Genomic DNA, 6770 nt, shown 5'->3' with positions numbered 1-6770 from the left:
TGCACTTAAATCTTCATCAAAGTGCAATACATTCAGTATCACTGCATCTCAAGCTTTAAGATTAAATTACTATGTTGGCAAAGTAGACGGACAGAAGTGCGAACGGAGATAATAGAAGAGAGACTTTGAGAGATGAATATCGCAGTGTGCTTATGCAACATGGCAGGAATCCAATTAAGACCAGGAGTCGAGTACCAATTCGAAATAATAACATGAATAGCCCCTTCTGGAAAATGCCACTTTATCTGATGAGATAAAATTAGTTTAGTAGGCACTGAAATTAAGCGACAAGTCGCAAATTGTATTGAGGAAAAGCAAATGTGGAATGTGGAATGTTTGTCATCAGTGCTCAAATCTAAAACTTGTTTTCAACAATTTGTGGAATTATATCATTAGCCATACATTTCTTCAATGCGATTCCACCAAAATTAAATTCTCGTCACTGTGGCGAGACGCAAACTACCTAGCCTCGTATACAGAAGTTCAGCGGTTCGATCCCTGATGGCGATATCATTGAGTGTGCATGTTCTCTAAATGGTCGCGTGGATTTTTCTCCCGGTTGTCCGGGTTTTCCCACCACACTGAGAAACATGCATTTAAAGTATTTGGTTGCTATACATTTCCACATGATAAGCCACTTCGTTGAGCTATCAATTATGCCCAGGTCGCTTTAAAAACAAGAGCTATATAGTTCAGTGAGCGTAAAACAAAAAGTTTAGGTTTAGTTTAGGGTTATACAGTATTTGCACAAACTATCAGAACCAATCTTTTTTTTTAGCTGTTGGAGTACGAGCAAAGAATTGGGAAAAAATGTGTGCAGAAATCCAGATCGCAGCATTATAAAATGTTTTAATCTTTCTATTTACACGTATCGAGTGTTTGCCCCTTTAAACATTCGTTTCTCGGGTTATTCAGTCGACTTCAACATTCCAGAGCGTCTTAGAACGCAGTGAGGCAGTCCCATGAACACAACCTCTTGTCTGTCGTCTTCATTTGCAAGCTCAGCAACTATAGTAACAATAACAACCGTTTCAATATCATCAGCATACATTATCACCATTATCGTTATCTTCATCATCATGTCTTCATGTTCCTTTGTCATCATATCATGATGCCATCATCGTACTATAAGCCTCTATTTCTGGATTCAGTAGAATGTTTAAAATGGCAAAAAAAATCTGCCGTAGCGTCTGTACAAATCTTGAAAAGAGTTGCGGAATGGAGGCATCAAACGTGCACATGAAGCAGTGAGGAATGGGTTTCCTCGTTCCCTCAGTACTCTCCTCCTGAGAAGCCACAAACTCCAAACCGTGAGTCATGCTGTTCCAGACAACGTGCCGCATTTTTATGACGATCAATGTCAGTTTTATTAAAAAAAAATCCAATCTGTTCCTGCTTGTCTCTTTAATTTAACGGATTGTTTTTTTTTACCAGTTTGCGTTCAATAATTGCACACTCAGTATACAAACTCTGATTAGTTTTGCAGCTTTATACTGTTTTATTCATTCTTGATTTGAAGCTTTCGTGACTGCAGGAATCCATACTCTGGTTCTTTCGGTGAAGTCACGTAGATAGAAAATTAATAGATCACGACGTTTCGATCGCAACACAAGCGACCGTCTTCAGGTGAGAGAGAAAACGCTACTGAAACAAGGTCTTATATAGGCCTGAGAAGGGTGGGGCAAGAGATGGTCTGCCTGAGGCTGTGGAAGTGGCTATTGTATTGTGAGAGATTAGCATGTCAATGCACGAGATTAGTATGCCGCAGCATCGGTGGCTTGCCTAGTATGTCGCAGCATCGGTGACTGGGCGAGGACATCCAGCCCGTCAATACAAAGACATCCAACCTAATAATGCAACTCAGAGAGTCAGCTAAAATCGCAGGAAGGATGGAAACATCACAGCAGGTTGTTGGTGTGATCTTTCGGCACAGCATTTCAAACAATAAATCTTAACTGGTTAATCACGTCTTCCAATGATTGCTCAATGTGTACCCATCTTCTCGGTTGAAGTTGTGTCTGTGTTTATATATCTGGATGGCTTCATGAACAAATCTCTGATGATAGCCAGTGGGTTTGCAGAGTACCTTCGTCTTGGAAAAATTAATTTCGTGTGTGCCCACAGCGTTAAAACAATGATCTGCAACGGCAGAGGTATTGGTCCTACCGTGTTTCATATTGTTACGTGGCCAAACTTTGCAGCTTTTTTTTATTACGTGACTCAATCATGTCCTGCAATTTCTTTCAATTGGTTCTCATAATGAATGTGTCATCAGTAAATCTGAGTTGATTAACAATTTTTACATTTATCTTCATGCCTTTATCTTTTTCATGATTTTTTATGGCAATAATAATAACCTTCTCGTAACACTATGAAGTGTTATGAACATTTACTTGCCTGGCTCTTCTGATAGGTATTTTATATCTTTCGTTATGAAATCTCAGTGGAGCTGTTCTCATAATTTCTAAATATTTTATTCAGGCATTGGTTTGCGAGTGCTTGGATGACTCCATGAATTTCCACTGAGTCAAACTCCTTTTCCATAATCTATAAAGGCTTAGACATGATGGTGTTTAATCTTAATTTGTACTTTAAGGAATCCGGTTGTTAATATGTATTTGGTGAACAGGAGAAAATCCTGTCCTTAAACTCAGCTCACTAAAGTAGTTGGTTGACTATTAAGTTGTCCATTGTTCTCCCCGACGATCTTCCCAAACAATTCGTGTACCGGTGATGGGAGGTGAAAGGGCCTGTTAATTCCAGCGTGATTGAGACGTAATTTCATCATAGAGCTATTACATTTCTGTGTATAAATGTAACGAATAGCTCCATTAATTCCGTCCTCACAGCTTGATGTTGTTTTTTGATGCTGATGATCGCAATTCTTCCATCTGGTCTACGTGATTGTTTTTCGTGCTTACATTTTGTAAATGGCAGCATTTTTACATGTTCAGTTGTGGTATTTCGAGCTTTCTACTTTTTATCTATTTCCTGAAACAGATTACATTGTTTGCCATTAATACATGCATAACACCTCTCCTCTAATTGTAACATTCTATCGTTTGTCCGTGTTGTGGTTTCCATCTTATAAAAAAGGGCTGCCCTTTCTGAAGTATCAATCATGAGCTTCCTTCATGATCCAATGTCATGCTGTTACATCTTCAACAATTGTTAGTGAAGTGTTGCATAATTTGATGGCTCATTAATCTTCCTAATTATTTAGCATAGTTCTGAGTACTCTTTTGCTCGTCTCTGTAGTTTATTTGTATATTTGTCCCCGTTTTCATGATTTTTGTGGTTTCAAATAACTTGTTCTATTTTTGATGCTTTCTTCTCTTCACCCCCTCCACCTACCCCTGCTGTCACAAACTATTGCAGTTATTTCTTTATTTAATGTGGTATCATATGTTTGTATATTTCAACATAATTACACACATTCTAACTGTAATGGTCTTTCTAAGGGCCCATATAAGTAGTTACTTTAAATGCTTGTCAGAGGGCAATAAGGCAAATTGCTCAACTCAATAAGACTGCAAGTTCACATAACAAGCAGGAGTTGATGCAGTTTATCTTTCCTCTGGGATCATTAAAATTGTACTGAGCAAATAAAAATTATCCATTAAAAAACAGTACCCCACTATAACAATGTGGAATTTCCATCACATGCTCGTTGAAATCGAGCATATATCATGCTCATTAGCAGAGATTATTAATTTAAACCTATGACAGTCAGCATCATTATCAGCCACGTTCTATCCACCGCTGGATGAAGAACTTCCCATATCAACACCATTTTTCATTGTTCTGCGATGCCACAATCCATCTCTACCCTGTCCTGGTGCCCATCGCTCCATCTCTGTGGCAGCCATCCTCGTGGGCGTATTCGCTCTTTTTCTGGCATTGTATCACAAGTCTGGTTCATCTGATATTACCCCCTTGACGAATGTATCCTGCCCAAACCCATTGGCTTTTCTTGACAGTTCATAGATGTCTAATTCGCAATTAATCTGTAGCTGTAGTCAATGCGCATTCCCCTTTTTCTCGGTATGAAATTCTCAGCATGTAGCTCTCCACACTTCTTTGCATACATTGAAGTCTTTTTTGTGTTATTTGCCCATGTTTTCTTATCCAGAGGACTCGTATGTCACGCCGTTTTAATACGCACAGATTGAAAACTTTATCCTTGAGGTGCATTGGTATTTGTTGCTTTTCATGATCAATTTAAAATTTCCAAATGCACTCCATTCTGATTTCACTTGCTTATTTGCATAATAATTTATAGATCCAGGCCCGCCTTGAATATTCACCACAGATTTGAATAATCTGTAGCTTATTGCAGTTGTGTTTATTTGGAAAATCAACAAAAATATTCTTCTTCTTTAGCCCTGAGAGCCTGGTGTATATGCTTGAGTTCACTGGTAATGTGTTCCTGGTCGGAAATGCATCGGGCTCTATGGTATGTGGATGTGTAGGCTTTGACTTTAACATAGCCATTTCTGTGACCAGTCACAAGCTAATCACGCAGCCATTTCAATGCTAAATTATCCGAACCAAACATTAAACTAATTTTCAATGGTACAGTATATTTTTTCAAGTAGTGGTATCCCAAACTTTCGCAGCAGCTTAAATTCCCTTTTCACATCATCAATATATAAACTCCCCCTCCCCCCCTCGCCGGTCTGCACATGTTCACCCCCTATACATCGTTCATCATGCTAAGTCCGACAATTAAATGCTAATTTTTTATGCTAATTCCTTTGTCAAGGCGCTCTGTTTCTTCTCACACAGCTTACAGGTCGCGGTCTGAGCTTGGCTGTGTTCACTCCAGCACTGTCCTTCAGACAGTCTCGTCCCTTCACCTGATGAAGGCCACTTGTGTTGTGGCCGAAACGTCTTGATAATTTTATTGGGTTATTTTATTGTATTAATTTATTATTTTATTCTCATTCTACGTGACTTTACCGAAAGAACCAAAGAAGATGAATCCTTGCAGTCACGACAGCTTTAATTCGAAACAAAAATATTACAGGGAAAACCCCCGAAACAACTTCTGCAAGCAATCGCAAATCATAGATCAGTAAAGTGGGGTAATTTATGATTGTTACATCAATCTCCAGCGGCAGAGTGGCAACTTCAAAATGTTTCCACTCAAAATGCCATAGAGCTGTGATTAGCGTTTTAACTCGTGAACCTTTGAGTTAAAGAAATGTGCAGGTCTCCAAGACATTCATTCATCGCACACATTCCCCTGTAAATGAATCAACTGAAAAACTAAATTCTTTTAAAAAAAGTTAGCTCTGTTGGCTCATACTACTATTGGCTAACTTTGTCAGCACACTGCCGCATATTACATTTTTATATTGATTTCATTTTTGCAATGGCTTGTGGTAAAAAGTGAATAAATAATAAAATGTATTTTCCTCTTTCTGAAGACTTCTCCTCAATCCATTATTCTTAAGGTGAATGATGTATCCACAGTAAGTCGATTTCAACCGAGGTGGCTGGCCTTCCTTTGACCTAGCCAGGGCATACCATATTAACTTATTTTGCCTTCATGCTTTTACGGTGCGTGTCATTATTCAGCAGCTTTTAAATATTGCACAGCCTTTCATAATGCTAATTTTGGGTATATTAAAATAATGTTCATTTAATTTTATTTCATTTTAATTAATGATATCATGTAGTATATAATGCAGCTGTATATTTATCTTGCATAACTGGCCAGCACTGTTGATAAGTGCTCAACTCACAGTTGGAACGCTTTCCGTAATTTTTCAGTGACTGATAAATTGAGAATTAGTTTTTAAAACGTCAAGGATATTGTCTTATAGAAATAGTAGCTATTGACCTTGAACATCTGGAATATCCACACCTAGCCTAAGGCTGCCAATTAATCAATATAACCATAATAATAATGGTCATAAAATAATGTGATAGCATTCAATTTTCAACGAATTATTCAAGTAGTAAGCTGGATGCGTCCATGGTTATAACAGTTCGCAAACTGGACTTGCAGTCCAGAGGTTGTTGGTGTGATCTTCCGGCACAGCATTTCAAAACAATGAAGCAAGTATATTAAATCAACCCTGCCTCTGTCCAACCAGCAGTGTAAATTGGGTCAACAGAGTTAGTCGATCAGAAGGTCGCATTGAGTTTTGGTAAAGAGTGGGCACTCCCACCTCTTCAGGATGTCTGTAAGAGTGAGCCAAACACCCGATAGAGGGGCTCTCTGGAGCTTCACTTGTGGAGGGATCTTCTGCCAACAGGGACAGAAGCAAGCGATTGCAGGATTGCACCTTCATCACCTTTACGTAGGCTTTTTACTGGTAGGAACCTCCTGGTTACACCAGCCCACAGGGGATTATTGTGTCCGTCCGTCGTGCATCAAAAAATGGGAGGGGTGGGGCTGGGTGGAGAGGGGAGGGTGGGGAGGGGCTGGGTGGGGAGGGTGGGGAGGGGCTGGGTGGGGAGGGTGGGAAGGGGCTGGGTGGGGAGGGTGGGGCTGGGTTGGGGGTGGGAGGGCTGGGGGAGGGGCTGGTCACCCCGTGGTGCCCTTATAAAACTCAACGTTTAACCTACTCACGCCAGCTTGTGCCCGCCCTCACAGTCGGGCATATTTGCGGAATACACCACGTGGTGCCGCCGTTGACCCTGGCCATTGACCGAGCAACCCAACGTTCCTACCAGCTCCCTCCGCAGGAATGTGTTAAAAAAAAAACCCAAAATTTAAGATTTGTGTTTTAAATTCAGAAGATATTTGGGGTTACTCT

At 39.9% G+C, this 6770-nt stretch overlaps 1 long non-coding RNA gene across 2 annotated transcripts in view; it reads left to right on the top strand.

The window, feature by feature from the left end:
* Positions 1-1221: 1221 nt before the first annotated feature.
* LOC142924644 (uncharacterized) overlaps positions 1222-6770 on the top strand; it is a 50731-nt gene continuing 45182 nt past the window's right edge. For both annotated transcript variants that reach the window (XR_012941756.1, XR_012941755.1), the window contains exon 1: positions 1222-1310. This is a non-coding gene — a long non-coding RNA (uncharacterized LOC142924644). The remainder of the gene's footprint in view (positions 1311-6770) is intronic.

This window comes from Petromyzon marinus, chromosome 15, assembly GCF_048934315.1.
Source record: "Petromyzon marinus isolate PM22_M1 ecotype Great Lakes invasive population chromosome 15, UKy_Petmar_22M1.pri1.0, whole genome shotgun sequence".
Taxonomy (NCBI): domain Eukaryota; kingdom Metazoa; phylum Chordata; class Hyperoartia; order Petromyzontiformes; family Petromyzontidae; genus Petromyzon; species Petromyzon marinus.
The sequence above is the reverse complement of the archived record's forward strand: the minus strand, read 5'-3'. Positions and strand labels throughout refer to the sequence as shown.